This window comes from Macaca thibetana, chromosome 18, assembly GCF_024542745.1.
Source record: "Macaca thibetana thibetana isolate TM-01 chromosome 18, ASM2454274v1, whole genome shotgun sequence".
In the NCBI taxonomy this organism is placed as follows: Eukaryota; Metazoa; Chordata; class Mammalia; order Primates; family Cercopithecidae; genus Macaca; species Macaca thibetana.
Genome location: NC_065595.1, coordinates 6,189,147 through 6,208,626, shown reverse-complemented (window position 1 = coordinate 6,208,626; position 19,480 = coordinate 6,189,147). Strand labels below are relative to the sequence as shown.

At 36.8% G+C, this 19,480-nt stretch overlaps 1 long non-coding RNA gene across 1 annotated transcript; it reads right to left on the bottom strand.

Annotated features, from left to right (window-relative positions):
• Nucleotides 1-4,142: 4,142 nt before the first annotated feature.
• LOC126941542 (uncharacterized) lies at nucleotides 4,143-18,346 on the bottom strand. The gene is made up of 5 exons (XR_007721351.1): nucleotides 17,883-18,346; nucleotides 16,608-16,723; nucleotides 10,004-10,077; nucleotides 9,813-9,863; nucleotides 4,143-6,428 (listed from the first exon to the last, which is right to left on the bottom strand). It is a non-coding gene; the product is annotated as an uncharacterized LOC126941542 (long non-coding RNA).
• Between the last annotated feature and the right edge of the window lie 1,134 nt (nucleotides 18,347-19,480).

Below are 19,480 nucleotides of genomic sequence, written 5' to 3'. Positions count from 1 at the left end.
CCACAAAAATGATACATATGAGGTAACACATATGTTAATTAGCTCAATTTAGCTATTTCACAGTGTATACATGTTTCAAAACAACATGCTGTATAATAAATATGTATTTAATAGAATTAGATAATATATAATACATATATATGTATATATATAATTTGTCAATTAAAAATAAATAGATACAAAGAAGCTTGCTTAGGAACTCATTTTCCTCTCCTAACTTTAGGGGGAAGAAGAAAGAATATTTTGAACCACACCAGGAGAATTACCCCAGAGAATGAGTTCACTTGCCAAAATGGGAAGCTGGCATCTTTTTGCCCTATGAGAAGGCTGCTGAGCTAACAGGTCTGCCTTGGCATAAATGTCTAGAAGAGCATGTGTCTCCTGGAGTATGGGGACATTTTTATTTCCATAAATTGGCAGCTGCTTCTGGTTAGAGACTTCTAAAAGGTCTGGAATGCTGGAATACTGGTATAGTCCAAAAGAGGAAGATGAAAAGGAGCCATGGAACACTGTGCCTGGGAAGAAGATGGGACATTACCCTCCACATGCCCGGGAGCTTTTGGAAGACATTTAAGAGGATCTTAGTTTCCACAGCTCCACATGAAAGAGCAAGGACTGCCGACATCCACTGTGGGCTCCGAGTGAGGGACTGGCCTATGGGCAGGAGGTGATGGAGACTTACTTGCTTTACTTCGAGCTGGTCCATAGCAGCAGAGGAGACTGGGGTGAGCCTCCCTCCAGAACACATGTAAAGTATGTGACACTGGTTCCCAACCCTGGCTCCACAAAAGTTACCTGTGAACCTTGTAAAATACACCTAAGAAATTCTTACTGAATTGAACTGGGATGAGATTCCACGTATCAGGATTCTGTAAAAGCTCCCCCGATGACCCAAGATGAAGTCCGGGTTGAAGACCAGTTATCTGCAGGAAATGTGTCCTGTGATTTGGAACCACATTTGCATTTGTCAAGCAAGACACTGCGGCCACACAGTGGAGATCTGCATCCGTATGAACCAAGATTTCGCTCTGCTTCATGGTAAGACATGACGTGGCTAACCCTGGCCATCTGTGCTGCTAATGTCCTGATCTTGCTTGAGATTTTGACTACACATATAAGGAACCAGCTATATATGGATAGGCTGTTTGCAGAAAGGTCTCTTGAGACTATCTGAGCTGACTTGCTTATCTTGCAGAAAAATATACTGAGGCCCAGAAATTATTTAAATAAAGTCCTGAAATATGGTAATTTTAGAAAAAGGACAACAGAAACCTATATCTGCCCACTACTCCCACTACTAGCACCAACATTTTGACTTTTATAGTTATTTATGAAATAAGGTGTGTGCCTTTTGTGGAAACAAATAGAGCGCATCCTACAAGGCTGTCAGAGAGCTGGGAGGCAAGGAGCTTGGATTTTTATCATTTCTTTGTAGTTGCCTCTGGGACTCTGGGTAAATGCATGCCTTACTCGGTATAAAATAGGCACAATAATAGCATGGTAACACCTGTAATCATTTGTCCCACGTATTTAAGCACCTGAAGGTAAAACAACACCATCATCAGAAACAATTCAGTGGGTAGAGTCATTCAGAAAGAGGATTTTTATCTGCTTTTGAAAATGTCTTAAGGAGAAAAAGACAAAGCTTTGAAGGCATTAGTAATTTAAGTATTGGGATGATGTCCAGGGACTTTTTGCTGTGATTCACATCCTGGGTAGGAAAAGGTGATAAAAGTTGTAGGAATGTCATCCAAGTGCCTGACTGATTTGATCATAGGGAAGAAAGAAGTGGCTGTTGGAGAAAAAGTGCAGTAGAAACAATGAAGGAAACAGGATAAAAACTGTGAATGTTGTTCAGCTTTAAAGTGTGTTATGATTTAAATAGTACAGCTGGTTTGGAGATCTTTGGGTGAAAAAAGATGTGAAATGACAGCGTGTCAGAGTGGGGTCTGGGTATGGTACTAAATGGAGGCTGTAATGTCAGTGGCTGAGAGAGGTGAACGGCACACACCTGCTCCAAATATGACACAAGAGAAGCGTTGGGGTGGTTTATGGTGTGTTTTTGAGCTGATGTGTTGAGGTGTGGGTGGCTGGGACAGAAAGGTGCATGGAGAAAGAACATCATCTGGGCAGATTTATGGGGAAAAAGTGTACCAGGAAGCCAGCTTCCTGAAGGCCGGTCGCAACACCTGGCTTAGAGCAATTGGGAAACAGCAGGAGGAAGCAATGGGCGTCATATTTCAGTTTTCATGGCAGAAGAACTAAAATAAAGATTCAGAGCAGTGGTGTTCTGGGTTTAGAGAAAATAAACACAGAGTAATTTGGAGAAGGGAAAGAAATGTTAACTTTCGGACCCAGAAACAATGATCTACTTTAGTGTATCAATTTACCTGTTTGGTGTTTTCAATTTATTTTAAATTAATTAATGGAAGTCATCGTAAATCATCAGACAACTAATATACTTTCATCTTACACTGTGAACCATTATATCCAGCTGCAGATGGGTGTTGGAGATTAAGAGACAGGATATGTGATCTGTGCAGAGGGGCTCCACAGCCGCCTCTTGGATGGCCCATTAGGTCCAACTAATTTTTTTTTTTTTGGTGAGTTTCTTCATTCTCTAGTTATTGGTCCACATAGAGAAAGTATTAACCCTAATGACATTTTAATTAAAGATTTATTTTCCCTTTAATCCTGTGGGGCTCCTTTTGGTGCCAAAATCCTAACTTCTGTCTCCACCACCTTGTGTATAGTGAGCTGACTGTAATATGCATTATTTTTGATACAAGAATGTTTTGTAACATGTTTGTTTCTTCTCCAAATGCTACAAACTAATTTTAACATCATGGAATATTGGCTTCTGAAATAGCAGTTCTCTCTTTGAACTAATGCTAATGCAGTTTTTGAATTTCATGGTACTACAATCCTTCACAAGGCTTTTCTTTACTATAAATAAAATATTCTAAACAAGAGCCAAATATTTTACTAGACAAATTCTATTACCAAAAAAAGACACAAAGCTCTGGTATGAATGCATTAGTTAAATATATATATGAAATAGATGGACTTGGCTAAGAATGCACAAATTCAAACAAAAGGTGGATTCTGATTACAAAATAACTTTTGTGTGTGTGTGTGTGGAAGAGAAAGCAATGTAAAAAGCATGAGTCACATTTTAAATTCTAATACTCCTTAGTACTGGCTTCCTTTTCAGTCTCACGATAAACTTGTCTATGATTCTCTTTCTTCCTTTAGTAACTAGAGACAAAAGTACTTCAGCAGTGGAGTTGACAAAGATTCCGGTTACTGTACCCCATGTGTCTGTGCTGTGCACATGTTGTGTGTCACTGTTACTGTGGAACGTCAGTGTTGATCTTTATAGAACATATTTCGGGGTAACACTGAGAGCAATATGCATGCGATTTCTGATGCAGAATGGGTGAACACAGAAAAATGCACACAGGAATTATGATGACTTAGGTTTAGATGTTACTTAGATATAAAATGTATGATAGAATGTTGGTAGACCCAAAATATGTTCAGCCAAAAAATGTTGTAAATTTTGCCATGACACAGTGTCCTTAAAGCGTTATCTTCATAACTGGGCACGAATAAATTTAAGAACCCTTTGTTCTGAGCAAATAATCACCATTCGTTAAAATACTATTCTTGATCAAAGATCACATGTTTTCATTATACATTAATCTATTCATGTTCTTGGGATAAGGCTTCTTAATGCAATTATGGAAGCAATGTAGTAATATTTAAATAATTATTTGATTTGCTTATTTCTAATGTTTGTAGGTACATAGTAGGTGTACGTATTTATGGGTTACATGAGTTTTATTTTTAAAAAAATTTTGGGTCCATAGAAGCTGTATATATTTATAGGGTATATGAGATATTTTGATACAGTCATGCAATGCATAATAGTCACAACAGGGTAAATGGGGTATCCATCACCTCAAGCATTTATCCTTTGTGCTAAAAACAATCCAATTATAGTCTTAATTATTTTAAAATGTATAATGAGATTATTTTTTACTATAAAAATAATTTCATACATTTAAAATAATTAAATTATTTTAATGAAATATAAAAAAATAATAAAATTATTTTTTACTAGCACCTGTTGTGTTAGCAAATATTAGGTCTTATTTGTCTATTTTTTTGGTACCCATTACTACCACCTCCACCTTTCTGACAACCCTTCCCAGACTCTGGTAACCATCCCTCTACTTTCTGTCTCCAAGAGTTTAATTGTTTTGATTTTTAGATCTTATAAATACGTGAGAACATGCGACGTTTGTCTCTCTGTGCCTGGCTTGTTTCACTTAACATAATGACCTCCAGTTCCATCTGTGTTGTTGCAAATGATAGGATCTCATTTATTTTTATGGCTGAATAGTAATCCATGGTTTATAAAAGTGCTACATTTTCTTTATCCATTCGTCTGTTGATGGACATTTAGGTTTCTTCTAAATCTGGCTATTGTGAATAGTGCTGCAATAAATGTGGGAGTGTAGACATCTCTTCAACATACTGATTTTGTTTCTTTTGAGTATATACCTAGGAGAGGGATCGCTGGATCATATGCTAGCTCTATTTTTGTTCTTCTTGAGAAACCTCCAAATTGTTCTCCATAGTGGTTGTAATAATTTACATTCCCAACAAAAGTGTACCAGGGTTTCCTTTTCTCCATTTCTCCACATCCTCTTCAGCATTTGTTATTGCCCGACTTTTGGATAAAAGCCATTTTAACTGGGGTGAGATGATATCTCATTGTAGTTTTGATTTATATTTCTCTTATGATCAATGACATTGAGCACCTTTTCCTACACCTGTTGGCCGTTTGTATGTCTTCTTTTGAGAAGTGTCTATTCAGATTTTTGCTCATTTTTAAATCATATTCAATTTTTTCCCATAGAGCTGTTTGAGCTTCTTATATATTCTGGTTATTAATCCCTTGTCAGATGGATAGCTTGCACATATTTTCATCTATTCTGTGGGTTGTCTCTTCACTTTGTAGATTTTTTCATTTGCTGGGCAGAAACCGTTTAACTTGATGTCATCCCATTTGTCCTTTTTGCTTTGGTTGCTTGTGCCTGTAGGGTATTGCTCAAGAAGCCTTCACCCACGCTAACGTCCTCAGAGTTTCCCCAATGTTTTTTTTAAAGAATAATTTCAAAAATAATCAGGAGCATTGGAGAACTTCAAGAAATTTGAATAATGTATAATAAGGTTTACTGCCAGTTATATATTTGTAACTTAGGAAGGAAATATTCATAAATGAGAACTCTAAGGATGTTAATTATATAGAGTTCCATAGTTAGCAAAATGTATGTTGGTTACTAATATGCAAGTCTCTTAATTTTAAGTTCAATGGTTTCTGTAATAGAGCTATAACAGATCTATGGCATTCAAAATTATTTTTAAAATGTAAAAAATTTCAATCTTCTCATTTTATGTATATGTAAAAGTAATATTTCTGTAGGGCTTTAAACATACATCAGAATCCTTTCATAAACATGACTTCATTTTTATCTTTACAACAATTTTGTGGGTTGAGTGTTTTATTATTATCAACATAAAAATAAGCAAACCAAGGCCCAGTGACTTGCCCAGCTCATGCAGCCTTTTCTGGGAAGTCTGCTACCAGAAGATAATTACACAATAAAGCTGAGTTGCACAAACATTCGCCTTTTTGTATCATAATAGCTTATGTTTTATCATCCTGCATTGTTTCAAAGCGCTGTGCAATTGATTCTAAATTTAGTTTCCTAGTTGGGCTAAATGCCATAAGTCTATTTTTTAAATCTATAAATTATTTTTCAATTTCAAAATGAAACTCTTTGATTTCACATAATTGTCCAAGGCCATTGCCATTTCGGCAGAGACAGGTGGCATAAAAGGGAGCAGAACTCTTCGATGTTCCCGTAATGGCCATCAATTAACCTTTTAAAACTAAACATTATCTTTAAAAAAATAAAAACAACCCCCGTATTTAAGTATTTTCTAATACACATGGGAAAAAGCAATCTTCCAAAGGAAAGTAGCCAGAACCCAACATGACTCTGAACTATTGTACATGCTCCTGTGTGTGCTGGCTTTCTACCATTTGAAAATGATTGTTATCTACTCATGAGATTCCCAACCAAATTCTACAGAGTGATGGGAGCATTGGAAAGAGCCACCTGCTCCTGTAATGGTGATAAGTTCCTGCAGAGAGCAGCATTTGGGGAAGCCAAATTGTTTGTGTTTCTTCCATTCCAATCACCCTGGTTAGGTCTCTGCCAGCATGCCATTCTTTATCGTACCCCTTCCTTACTTCTATGACTTCCAGTAGAAAAATGGCAACAGACATTGGAATAATGCACCACTAGATGCATTTTTCTTTTCAATTCTTCTTGAAAACAAACGTGCTGTAACTAGGAGAGAAAGAAAGGGACAAATTAGGAGTTTGTTCAATAAAAACATTCCTCAGGGTGGGATTGTCTGATGATTTGTACCAGAATTCTCCCAGGGTAGGCCAGGAATCTTTACTCTTAACAAGGTCACCTTGTTTACATCAAAGTTATTTCATCATCAGTGGTATAGAACAGTGTTCCAAACATTTTAAAAGAATTGTATGTTCTGGCCGAGCATGGGGTCTCAGGCCTGTAATCCCAGCACTTCAGGAGGCCGAGGCAGGTGGATCACAAGGTCAGGAGGTCGAGACCATCTTGGACAACATGGTCAAACCCCGTCTTTACTAAAATATAAAAAATTAGCTGGGCATGGTGGCCCGTGCCTGTAGTCCCAGCTACTTGGGAGGCTGAGGCAGGGGAATTGCTTGAACCCAGGAGGCAGAGATTGCAGTGAGCTGAGATTGCATCACTGCACTCCAGCCTGGTGACAGAGCAAGACTCCGTCTCAAAAAAATAAAAAATAAAAAATAAAAATCATATGTTCCTTTTGATTATAAATTTAAGAATATTTACAAGTGATACGCATATAGGACGATAATGTTAGTGAACCATAAATGACACTTGTAGACATTTAACATAAAGATTTAACAAAATTTTGTAAGCATTGCCAAAAAAAATCATAGATATCTGTCTTCATGCTCTATGTGCTTATTTTTAATAATCACAGCACAGGCTCTGTGTGATAAATGTGATGATTCCTACAATCATAATAATAACTCACAGCATAATATACACTTAGGGCCCTATTATTGTTTATAATCTTGGGCATAAATCCATGTTTCTATTAGTGACAGTGTTTGGTTGATTCTGTAGCAGATCTGATGAAGACCAGATTGCCACTTAGTTTAATGTGGAGCTGATGAAGTTTCTCATTAACTGTAGTGGATCAAGTTCTGTCCCTTTTGTGTCATAACATCTCTAATAACCAATCCAAACAGTGCTCAAATTTTGGAATGGATACCATACTGGTGGGAGCAGATTCTGGTCTGTGAGCTGCCCTCGTCCCTCCTGGTGGAGGATCTATCAGCCCTGCCTGGGCTTCCACTTTTAGCCTTACCTTTTATGGTTTCTTTCCAGGAATCTTTTAGTCTTACCTTTTATGGTTTCTTTTCAGTATTCTTTTAGTCTTACCTTTTATAATTCCTTTTCAGGAATTTTCTATAACTAGTAATTGCTTTGTAGGGATCGATTTGACTGAAATTAAATTGCACAATCTTTTAAATCCTCTTACACGGATGCACCTAAACTGTAAACTTTAAGGAAACAGACAAGTGCAGCAACAGAGCCAGTGAACAGCCCCTTGCCATGGGCACTCACATGCTTCCCTTGGAACATTCTGCACCAGGAAAGGTCTGAACCCAGTTGACACATGAACCAAGTGGATGTGGCCCAGTCAAACTGTGCTTCATGTAGTAGTGAAGCTTCCTGGTACCTTACGCTTCAGATGAAATGAGTAGAGGCTTAATATTTCCTCCCTGTATCCCAGTGGGTCACCCTAAGAGTTTTTCTCTGAACCGTATAAATCACCTGCACACTTTGGAGATCATCATGCCTAGGAGATAAAGAAATTGAATCAGTCACATCGATTTTGCTGTTTAAATAATTTTTACTCTATATGTAATGTTGTCCTTTTGGGGTACATATAGTATTTTGTTGCATTCCTAAAATGTGTAATGATCTGGTTGCACATGCCTGTAGTCCCAGCTCCTTGGAGGCTGAGGCAGGAGAAACGCTTGAATCTGGGAGGCAGAGGTTGCAGTGAGCCAAGATCCAAGATGGCACCACTGCACTCCAGCCTGGGCGACAGAGTTAGACTCCATCTCAAAAAAAAAAAAAAATTGTGTAGGGATCAAATAGGGTAGTTGGAGTATCCATCCCCCTCAAACATTTATTATTTCTTTGTCTTGAGAACATTCCAAATTTTTCTCCCAGTTATTTTGAAATTTACAAAGGCGGGGTTTCATTGGCAAAGAAAGAAAATTAAGATTTAGTGGGAATATCTGAGAGAGTTAGAGAAACAATAATAGAAACCACATCCAACGTGGGCAAAGAAACGTTGGATATTTTCTTTCTTCCACTCTTCAACTATCAGAAATTCAGTATCTTTTCTTTACGTGGCCTGGAGGCATAAACTGACATGCATTTAAATTAAAAATCTCCAACATACTTATCAAGCATCTTAAAACAGTGGTGCTGCATTGGTATTTATTTTTAAGTTTCAATGTGTCTAAAATATTGTATGAACTGTACATTAAGTAGGAAATTACTAATTTTAAAAGAGCAGGCAGATGTTTTATTAGAGCTACAAATAAACAGCTATAAACTTTTTTTGACTGTGCTTCAAATGCTATTATCTAGATTCCTAACCAGTGAACAGATTCTAAAACATAATATTCCCATGAGAGGAATGCAGGAAGTTGTACTTAATCTTCTTTGTGTTTTTAAAGGCAGCAAGAATAGTAAAAAGGAATATCAATGATTAAGATGAAATAACTGACTATCTGACTATTTATAAAGAATTTACTATGAATATATTGATAATTCAGCAGGCAAGAATATATACTTTCTTTGTAGATGATAATTTATAAAGTACAGACCAATATTTTGGGGAGATAAATTGTTTTAATGATGTAAATTGTGCAATATATATGCAAGCCTTTCTGTGCTCAAATTGGATGTTTAAATAGGTAACACATTTATCAACTTGTGATACATCTAAATTCCCATTATAAAATATATTTCCCGTTTCTATTCATGGCAATTTTCATGCTAATTAGTATTTTTTGCATTTCTACAATATGCATAAATTAGCATAAACGTCTGGCTATATGTCTAGAGTATATGTGAAAACGTTTTAAAAGCTAAGAATAATCTTCAGAGTTTAGTGTTGAAGTAAGAAGGGCTGTTAAATATTTGTAAAAATCTCATTTCTATAATGCAGTTTTTATATAAAGTTTATTCAATGGATTTTTGACTGCACTTTTTTTGCAGATTAATAAATGATGTTTATTAAAATATTATAAAAATATAACACTGGAAGACCTCTACCATTTTGATCCTCTGTAAAACTGTATGCTGAACATTTCTATGTAATTTGAGTCCCCTTGTGTAAATATAGATTTATATAAAAAATCCAGACCTTCGTGTTTCCTTAATTCTATAAAAAATATAAGTGTCTGGATTTTCATATTAGTGAAAAATGTTCAAGAACAATTGATTGACACAACTGCCTAGAAATACAGAGCATGGTGTCTAGGAGGCATCTTGGCGTTGTTCAGACACGTATTCCCCATTCTTCCTGGGTGTCTGGTTTTCAAAGCAGTCTCATTACACTGAAGAACTCACCTTCAACACAGGGGGTACTGCTTTTTCCTTAGACAAATGCCCAAGAGATACCTAGAATTGGGCAAAGATAAGAACACAAATTAGAAGCGCAGACAGGTATGTCCGCTGCTATGGAATTTGTTAGTGTGCTGTGGGATTTTCCTATTCTCCATTCCCCTTGTGTGTTTTAGGGAAAATCTTGATCAGTTTACCTGGTTCCTGCTGTGATTTGAGTAGGCCTTGGATTAGGATCCAAATTACAGCCATGCCATCTGCTGTTCCTGAGCTGTTTTTAAGAGTAAACACTTTTATTAGTCTAATATATTCATTATTTACAAGTATTGCTAAAAAGTTGTGAGCTATCATCAATATTCATTTGTACATTTTATGGGATTACATACTTTATGTTTTTAATTTATTTACATGTATGTATCTTTACATTATATTTTATATTCATTTACACATTTTGTATAAATATTCGCTTTCTTTCCTTAGCTCTTTGAAGTGTATACTTGTAATGGGTTATGTAGAGAGAGCTTCCAATATTTTCTCAGCCCTAAGGGTAAATATCAGGGTCAGGGAAGGAAAGTGATATATATTAGCATGTGATACAATGTTAGGTATATTCTGTATATCACATCTTTATGTCTTACACTAACCCTCTGAAGTAGGTACATTTATCTTCATTTTGACAAATAAGGAGATAGGGATATTAAGTAGCAGACCTAGTAGAAGCAAGCTCCCAAAGCCAGTGATTGGCAACGCTGGTGTCTCAGCTGAGTTTATTTTACTTCAAGGCCTGAGGCCTTTTTATTATACAAAGTTATCCCCTTTAACATATCTGCTTAGGAGGTATTTGACTCATTTTAAAGAGAATTTAAGTGCATCCCAGTCATTTTTTAGAAGGTTGTTACTTGTTACTCTATTATTTCTGACACCTAAATTTCTAAGTTTTGAATCTGAACTAAGAGATGTTGACTACACATTATAAGCATGAATCATGGTTAATTTTTAAGTTGTTGTTCCTTGTGGTGGTTGTTGTAGGAGTGTGTGTGTGTGTGTATGTATTTGTTTGAATGCTCAAAGCATTTGAAAAGCATGTTTGAATTTATTCTATGAAACAAATCATATTAGTTATCCATTTCTAATGGGATAAATGATTCCAAAACCTGACCCAAAACCACCACCATTTTGTTGCCCACAGTTCTTAGTTGACAACTTGGTCTGGGCTCAAGAGGATCTATTTCTTGCTCCCTGCAGAGTGGTCCAGGCTCACTGTGGTCAGTTAGGGTCTAAAGGAGGTGTAGCTGCTTCTGGAGGGTGTCACTGATAGTTGGGTCCTAACGTTGACATCTGAAATGACTGAGACTGATGGAATGTTTCCCCCAAGAGGCCTGTTTTTCTACTTGGTGTATCATCTTCATGGAACCCAGCCTGGACTTGTTCACACAATGACAGATAGCATTAACGGAGGGGGAAATTATAAACTGGAAGACCTTTTGTGGCCAATGCTTGTCAGTCACACAGTATCACTCATGCTACCTTCTGCTTGTCACAGGGCCAGCCCACAGTCAAGGGATGGGGAAATAGACCTCATTTTCTCACAAAAGGAGATGCAAAGAGCTCGTCATTTGTAACTCACCATGAATATAGAACACAATGATTGTAATGAATATTATAATACCCAAACATCCCGAAAGATTCGAAATGTTCTTAGTTTGAAATAAAAATGAGTCCTATATTTTCCCCATCCAAAGACAATATATACATTTTTACTATTTATAACATTTATCTGTTCAGGTAACCTCTTCTAATATAAACATTCAGTTAGAGAAATTATCTGATATTCAGTGCTTAGCTGGAGTCAGAAATGATCAAATTTGACATTGACTGTTGAAAGGAGTACACTTTATTTCCTCTCCATGTATAAATAAGGAGATTGACATATCAGCTGGAGTCATGGCACCTTTTTCTGTTTATCTGGCTACCTGATAAGTAAGAAGAGGTTTATTGAGAAGGCATATTATTTATTTATACTGATACACAATGCATGAAACCTAGCTAGGCTTATTTTTGCTTAAATCAGGTAAAGAAATAATGTCTGATTCTGGATACAATTCCAGTGTGAACCACAGATGCTATCAAGCAGATTATTACTATATAGTCAGCACCTAATGCAATATTTGAAGTCTGCAGCTGAGAAACTAGAAAAAATGACATTGAGAAACCAATATTCTTTTGGAGAAGCAGCCAATCAAAAGCAAAATATTGAATTAGACGACAAAATACTTCATGTGCTGTTTTTATATGTTTATTTTTAAAGAAAAATCACCCAGTTACTCTAAAAAAAGTATTTTTTTATTTTAAGGTACTAGTATGGTATGCTATGGTATATTTCTTACTTTTTAGAAATGTAAATTTGTGGCCACTGGAAAACATAAAATAAATCAGCCTTTCTAGTAAGTTGAGAGGGAAAACAGGATAATACGTCATTTTGAGATGGCAGCAAGCTTTGGTGAAATGAACATAGCACAGGGAATTAGGAGAAGTAAAATTCCAACCAAGGTCCATTAAATTACTTATTTCTCTAACCTTGTTTTCCATGTATGTAAAATTTATGTTGTGTAATGATTGAGGGAGAGACTTCTGGCTATCAAGGGATAAAGTGGTAGGTTAATTTTCTTTACACAAAGAAGAACAAAAACATATACAATTGTCAAATGCAACAATTTCAGAGTTCTGTAAATTGACTAAAAACAGACAACAAATTGATCATCTTTCTTCTTAAAAAATTATACATGGTAGAGATTTGAGTAAGAAGAGCAGTAGTCTCTTGCCTTTCTGCCTGAAATTGTTTCCCCCTTCTCCACAAATCAGTAAGTGAAAAAAGTTTTACCAGCATAAGTTCAGCCAGAAAAGCAGCAGCTTTTCAGGCAAAGGGAGCTGACTCGATTTGGAGCAAGGCAATAAACTTTGTGGTATTGTTAACTGTTGAAAACAAGCAGGGAAAACCCACCACTTTGCTAGCCCGAGATTGTAGTATCTGTTGGGGTAAATGATACACTACCCAAAAATAGAATGTGGAAGATTCTGGACATGAGAGAGCCATGGAAGGGCCAATTAGGCTCTTTGTACATCACAAGCTAATGTGCTTGACAGGCGAGGGCCAGGTGAAAAATAAAAGCCAAGGGAGACTTGAAAAATGATTGAACCTTGAATCCACTCTATGCCCTCCACACAGATTGGTAAGTAAAGGGGGTAATCCTTACAGTTAGAAGTGTTTGAGCACAGTGTGTGCCAAAATCATTGGTTGAGCTATAAATTATGATATATAGAAGCAGTCACTAGGAAGCTAAGGTAAAAAAAAAATAAAGATTGAAAAACATTGAGTCCTCAGTAGCCACATAGTCAACGGAGCAAGGGAGATGGATTCCACAGAGGAAAAAAAGAAGAGGGGGAAAAAACCCCACAAATCTCAGGAAAATAAAGATAAATATTGAGTATTGTGTATTAAGTAAAATGTTTAGCTTTCAAAAAAAAATCTGAGATGTGCTGAAAATCAGGCAAACATTTATTAGTACAACCATGTACAAATTAAAGGAAACTATGATTAAATGTTAAATAAAATATAAAAAGTAAATATGAAATCAATAAATGTGAACTCTCAACAGAAAAGTAGAAACTATAAAAAAGAAATAAATAGAAGCTCTAGAGTTGAAAAATACAATTGAAGTTAAAAAATCACAAGGGAGCCTCAACAGCAAACTTGGGATGATAGAACAAAATACTTTCCCTTGAAGATAGATCATTGGAAAGAGTCCAATCTGAAGAACAGAGGAAAAAAGATTAAAGACAAATAAACACTCAGAGACCTATAGGACACCATTTTGTGTGTCAACATGCATATAATAGGAGTTTCATAATGACACAAGTAAAAGTGCGTAAAGGTATTAAATGAAGGAAGATACAGGATGAAAGGAAATAATAACGCTAGATAGTATCTCAGATACACAGAAAGTAATGAAGATCACCATTGAAAAGTATGTGTTTAAATAGAAAATATTATGTGTGTGTATGAACCCTAAGGTTTTATGGATTCTGTATTTGTGTATTCACGTACTCACTGAAATTTATTTACAACTCCAGAATCAATACTCAGGGCTTTTGCAGTCATTCAGAGGCATACACAGAGCAGTAAAAAGTCAAAGTCACTCAATGTACACAGTCTTTGCTGGAGTTCAGGCCAAGGCAATGCTCTGCTTTATTTCACTGTACTACCATAAACAAGTATCTTTTTTATGGTCTATTGAGTACCATATTTTTGTCCTTTTTTGGTGATTTTGTTGCTGACAATGGCCCTCAAGCATAGTGATGAAGTACTGTCTAGCATTCCTAAGTATAAGAAGGCTGTAGTATGCCTTACAGAGAAAATACGTATATTACATCAGCTTCATTCATGTATGAGTTATAGTGTCATTGGCTATAAGTTCAATGTTAATGAACCGACAATATACAGTATATTAAATAAGGTGTGTTTAAACAGAAACACACATAAACAAGATTAAATATTGATTGGTTGACTAAAGTTTGTCGGGACCAGAGTGTCAAAGAAACATAATCATAATTTTCCCTAGAAGCGACAGTTCAGTATTCACTAACTGATTGTTTGCAGTGACATTATAGAACACAACTATCATGTATGGGGAGAACTGAAAATACATGTATAGATGTGTATATGGGTTTGTGAATGTGTAATTTCTCCTTTATTTTTTTAATTAAAACTTTTTTTTTTCCATACCTGTAATCCTAGCACTTTGGGAGATTGAGGCAGGCAGATCACCTGAGGTCGGGAGTTTGAGACCAACCTGACCAACATGGAGAAACCCCGTCTCTACTAAAAAATGTAAAATTAGCTGGGCATGGTGGTGCATGCCTGTAATCGCAGCTCCTCAATGGGCTGAGGCAGGAGAATCACTTGAACCCGGGAGGCAGAGTTGTGGTGAGTCGAGATTGTGCCACTGCATTCTAGCCTGGGCAACAAGGGCAAAACTCCATCTCAAAAAATAAAATAAAAAGAAAACAAAATAAAATACATAAATAAATAAAATGAAAAATAAATTTAAAAGCAATAACATTAAGAGTATTTGCTGGTTTATAACAATTATTTATATGATATAAATGATGATAATTGGACACAGGAAAGGGTAGAAAATAAAACCATATGGGAGCAAACCTGCTACATTTTACCAAAATAAAGTAATTATCTGAAATAGATTATAATAATCTAAGATATATATGATAACCCCTTGAACAACCATTAAGAAAATGAAACAAAAAGTAGCTTAAACTTTACTGTAACCGTAACCGACCTAGCACTTTAAATTAGTATCACAAAATATACCTTTAAGATCAGAAATCTTACTAGGATAAAATAATCATTTCATAATTAGAAAAGCTTAAACAGGAAGTAGATGTACTTTTTAAAATTTGTACTTTTCTTTACTCTTCCCACTAAGTATAACTAAAATCCCTGAACATCATCTGTAAAACAAACATGAGACAATTGCAAAAGGTGAGGAAGAGAAGGCAGGCTGGCAGGAGATCTTGAGAAACAGCACAAGGTGAGTTCCTTGACTTTTCTTTTGCCTTTTTTATGCCAAGTTGGGGCTGAAGCAGCTGGCAACCTTGAGATGTCAGTGAGCGTGGTGAAAATAAGTTAATTGATTTTTAAAAGCCTCTTCAAAGCCAGAAAAATTCTCTTCTGTCAATAAAAGAATCTGGAAAGAGACGTCCTAACACAACAGAAAACGTTATACAGTAACTGCTCGAATCCAGTCAAACATCACAGCCCCAGAAGTCAAGACTTTCTGAGACTGTAACAAAGCACGCCAACCCCACCAGGGTGGTGCAGAGAGTGTGGCTAGGGGCCAGGCCTCTCCTTCCATTGTGGCACTGGAGGCCATAGGGGAGCACCCACATGGCACTGCCACCCTTCCCAGCAGAGGAAGTGCCAGGTGAGGCCTAGAGGGAAACGGAAAATCCCATCCCCACCCAGCAGTAACAAGGAGTCTCCCCCACCCCACCCAACCTGGGAGTCAACAGAGACAGAGTGAGAAACCTGGAAACCATGAGATGATGTATCCTCTTCCCCTACTGCGGTGGTCTCAGAGGAAGTCAGCTACTGCCAAAGTTTAAGTAAGATGCAGTCTCATCACATAGCACCAAGGTCCAGAAACATCATGTGACAATATTCAATCTCTATTCATGATAGAAACTCTCAATGACAATAAAAATAGAGAGGAACATTCTCAAGTAATAAAAACCATCTGCCCCAAAATTATAGCTAACGTTATTCATATTGGTGAAAGGCTGAATGGTCTCACCCTGGGGTTGGGAACAGAGAAAGATACCCACATTTCTATTCAAAAATTTTATTGGAGTTTTTAGTCTGTGCAAGAAAAAGAAACAAACAGAATAGTGACTGTAAAGAAAGACGTAAAACTGCCTATATTTGCAGATGGTATGGCCTTGTATGTAGAAATTTCTAAGGAATGCACACATACAAAACTTCTCACATTAACAGAATCTTTTGCAAAGTCTCAGGATATAAGATCAGTATTCAAAAATGAATTGCATTTATGATATCAACAAATGATCTGAAAATTAAGAAAATAATTTTACTCACAATAGCATGAAATAGTTTCTTAGTAATAAATTGAATAAAAGAAGTATAAGTTGTCTTCCTGGAGTGTGCCTTTCACTTCCCTCATGGCAGCTCACCAGAACAGGTCTTCCTTAAGAGCACTTTGTACCTACCACGGGCAGCTTGTTTTAGTAGCAACAGCATGGACTTCTGGGCTAATTACTTCACTTCTCCAAGCCTCACTGTTGTAATCTTCAAAAATCAGCATTATAAAACTCGTTCAATTGGGCTGTGGTAGAATTTAACATTTTAGATTTTTCCTCTTTTCTCGTTTCATTCCTTTCTTTTACCTTTCTTTCCTCCTTACCATCTCTCCTTCTCTTCCTTCTTTTTTTTTTTTTTTTTTTTTGAGATGGAGTCTCGCTTTGTCACCCAGGCTGGAGTGCAGTGGCCAGATCTCGGCTCACTGCAACCTCTGCCTCCCGGGTTCAGGCCATTCTCCTGCCTCAGCCTCCCAAGTAGCTGGGAATACAGGCGCCGCCACCTCGCCCGGCTAATTTTTTTTTTTTTTTTTATATTCTTAGTAGAGATGGGGTTTCACCGTGTTAGCCAGGATGGTCTCGATCTCCTGACCTCGTGATCCGCCCGTCTCGGCCTCCCAAAGTGCTGGGATTACAGGCGTAAGCTACCGCACCCAGCCCTCTTCCTTCTTTTTGCAAATATTTTTAAAGTATTGACTCTGTCCTGGATGGTGCTCTGAGGCTTGAGGTTTATCAGAACAAGACTAACGAGGTCTCTGACCTCATGGAGTTTACTATGCATTTAATATATCTGGCACAGGGCTGGAAACACGTGTTTCTCTTTGCAGTTCTCCTCCCCTTCTGTCTGCCCTGTGATACTCATCAGAATTTAGCCGCCCAAGTTTTATTAGCATATAAACAAATACTAGAAAGAGACTCATCAAATAGTTAATTTGAGGGGTGGAATTGGAGGTCAAAGAAGCAAGGGGATTTACTGTTTTTATTTGTAAACTAATTGTTTGACTTTGTCAAAATGTGTATATGCCTTTCTAATTAAAATATAATCAATGCAATGAAACAGTGGTGGTAAACAAAAAGCCAAACGTATTTTATCAGTAAATCTCTTTCCCTCATGCCTTTTCCCTCACCAATTGTGCCTTTCTGTTTAGGAATGGTAATAGGTTGGAATAGTCTTTTGTCTAAAGAGCTTGAGAATACGTTTGTATTTTAGCACACGCACTGTCCTTCTCTGCCTCTGTCTGTTTCTCTCTCTGTCTTCCTGTTTCTCTGTCGCTGCCTTTCTCTGTCTCTCTGTTCTCTCTCTCTCTCCCTCTCTCACCATCCCTTTCTGCTTCTCTCTGTCTCTTTCTATCTCACACACTCTTTTTCTGCCCCCTCCCATCCCACATTCCATACACTGCATCATACCTGGGTTTACCTTCCACTGGTCTCTCCTGCTTTAGCCCCTGTGCATATTCTTGAAAGTTCCCTTGAGTTCAGTGTGGGATCTGCGGGAAAGGAGAGATGAAGTGAGGGGCTTGAACTCATTTGTTCAGCAGGGAAAAGGGGGATTTGCTCTCACTTGCATTCATTTTCTGTCTTCTTTCATTGTCCAAGTGATAAACAGATAACGGAGAACTCTGATGATGATGTAACTCGAGTAAAATAGGCCAGACAACTGCACCTGCTTCTCTTTTAAGTCTTAAGCCAGAGAGGCAAATGAGTACCTACATTTCACAAGTGCTCTAGCCAAGGTATCTGAGATAGCAGATTATGCCTGGCTCCAGTGTTAGGAGTTAAGCAAGCACTGACTCAGCAGGTCCGCTCAGCAGTGGACACCCCCAGGAACCTCTAGCCGTGTTGGGCAGTTGGTGGAGGATTTGTGATCCTAGACAAACACCTTTACATCCTTAAAATAGATTTTTTAAATTCCCTTATTATATCTACTTCTTGATAAATCTCTTCCCAAGGTCTTGTGTCCTGGTTGCTAGACAAGCAATTACTTGTTATAATTGTTAATAAAGTAATGAATATTGATGTAACCTGAAAATCTTAACTAAGAGACTGTTCAAAAATTAAATTTATGTTATTGAATCAGATCAATATTTTCAGAAACAAATATCTATAGAATCAGAATGTTTCAAATATTCTTATTAAATGGGATAATTTTCAACTAAAATTTTAGTAAAACTAGTTTTTCTTTTTTACTTGTTAGATGGATCATTCTGCAATTACTTATATTAACATGAGTATCATTTTATTGGCTCAGTGGCACATTTTAACTTCATATCCAATGAAAAATAATAGGCACCATTATACTTTATATAGTAAATGGTCTTACTTTATTCAGCCAACATATTAAATGGTCACAGGATTCCATGTCAAGAGTTTTTTTTTTTCTAGTTTCTTTCTTCATCCCCTAGACATTTTAAATCATCTGTTGTTGATGATGATATTAATGGATGTAGCTAGAACTGAAGTTATCAGTCTTAATATGCTACCCTGATTTACTTTCCATGGATATTGAGAAAAACCCTGTATTCCTTGGTTTAAATCCATCTGAAAGAATCTTCATGGAGAATTTAGGAACTGGAACGAAAGGTCCCATTTAGGTTGAGTATTGAGAAGCACCAGCCCATCTCCTGGAGATGAAAGAGGGAAAGCCAGAGCAGGACATAAGGAGGAGGAAGGACAGGAGTCCAGCAGATCTGGCTCATGGTGCTGACGTCATGAAGAAATGTCTTTTTACTTTATAAACCTCTTCAACTTCTAACATGTACTTACTAATTAGCTTTAGATTGGAAATTTCTTACGATTAAGCTGCTAAACACCTTATGATTAAATAATGAGAGATCTGCTAGAAAGACTGTGATTATGTGATACGGGCAGGTATGTTGCATCTGGTTAAAAAAATCCATTAACCAAATCTCCAATTCCCTAGTGGATAGTTAACTGAGATGTCACTGACCTGAAAGAGTGTTGTAGAAAAGATATGACTTTCAATATCGTTTAGATAGGTTCAGATG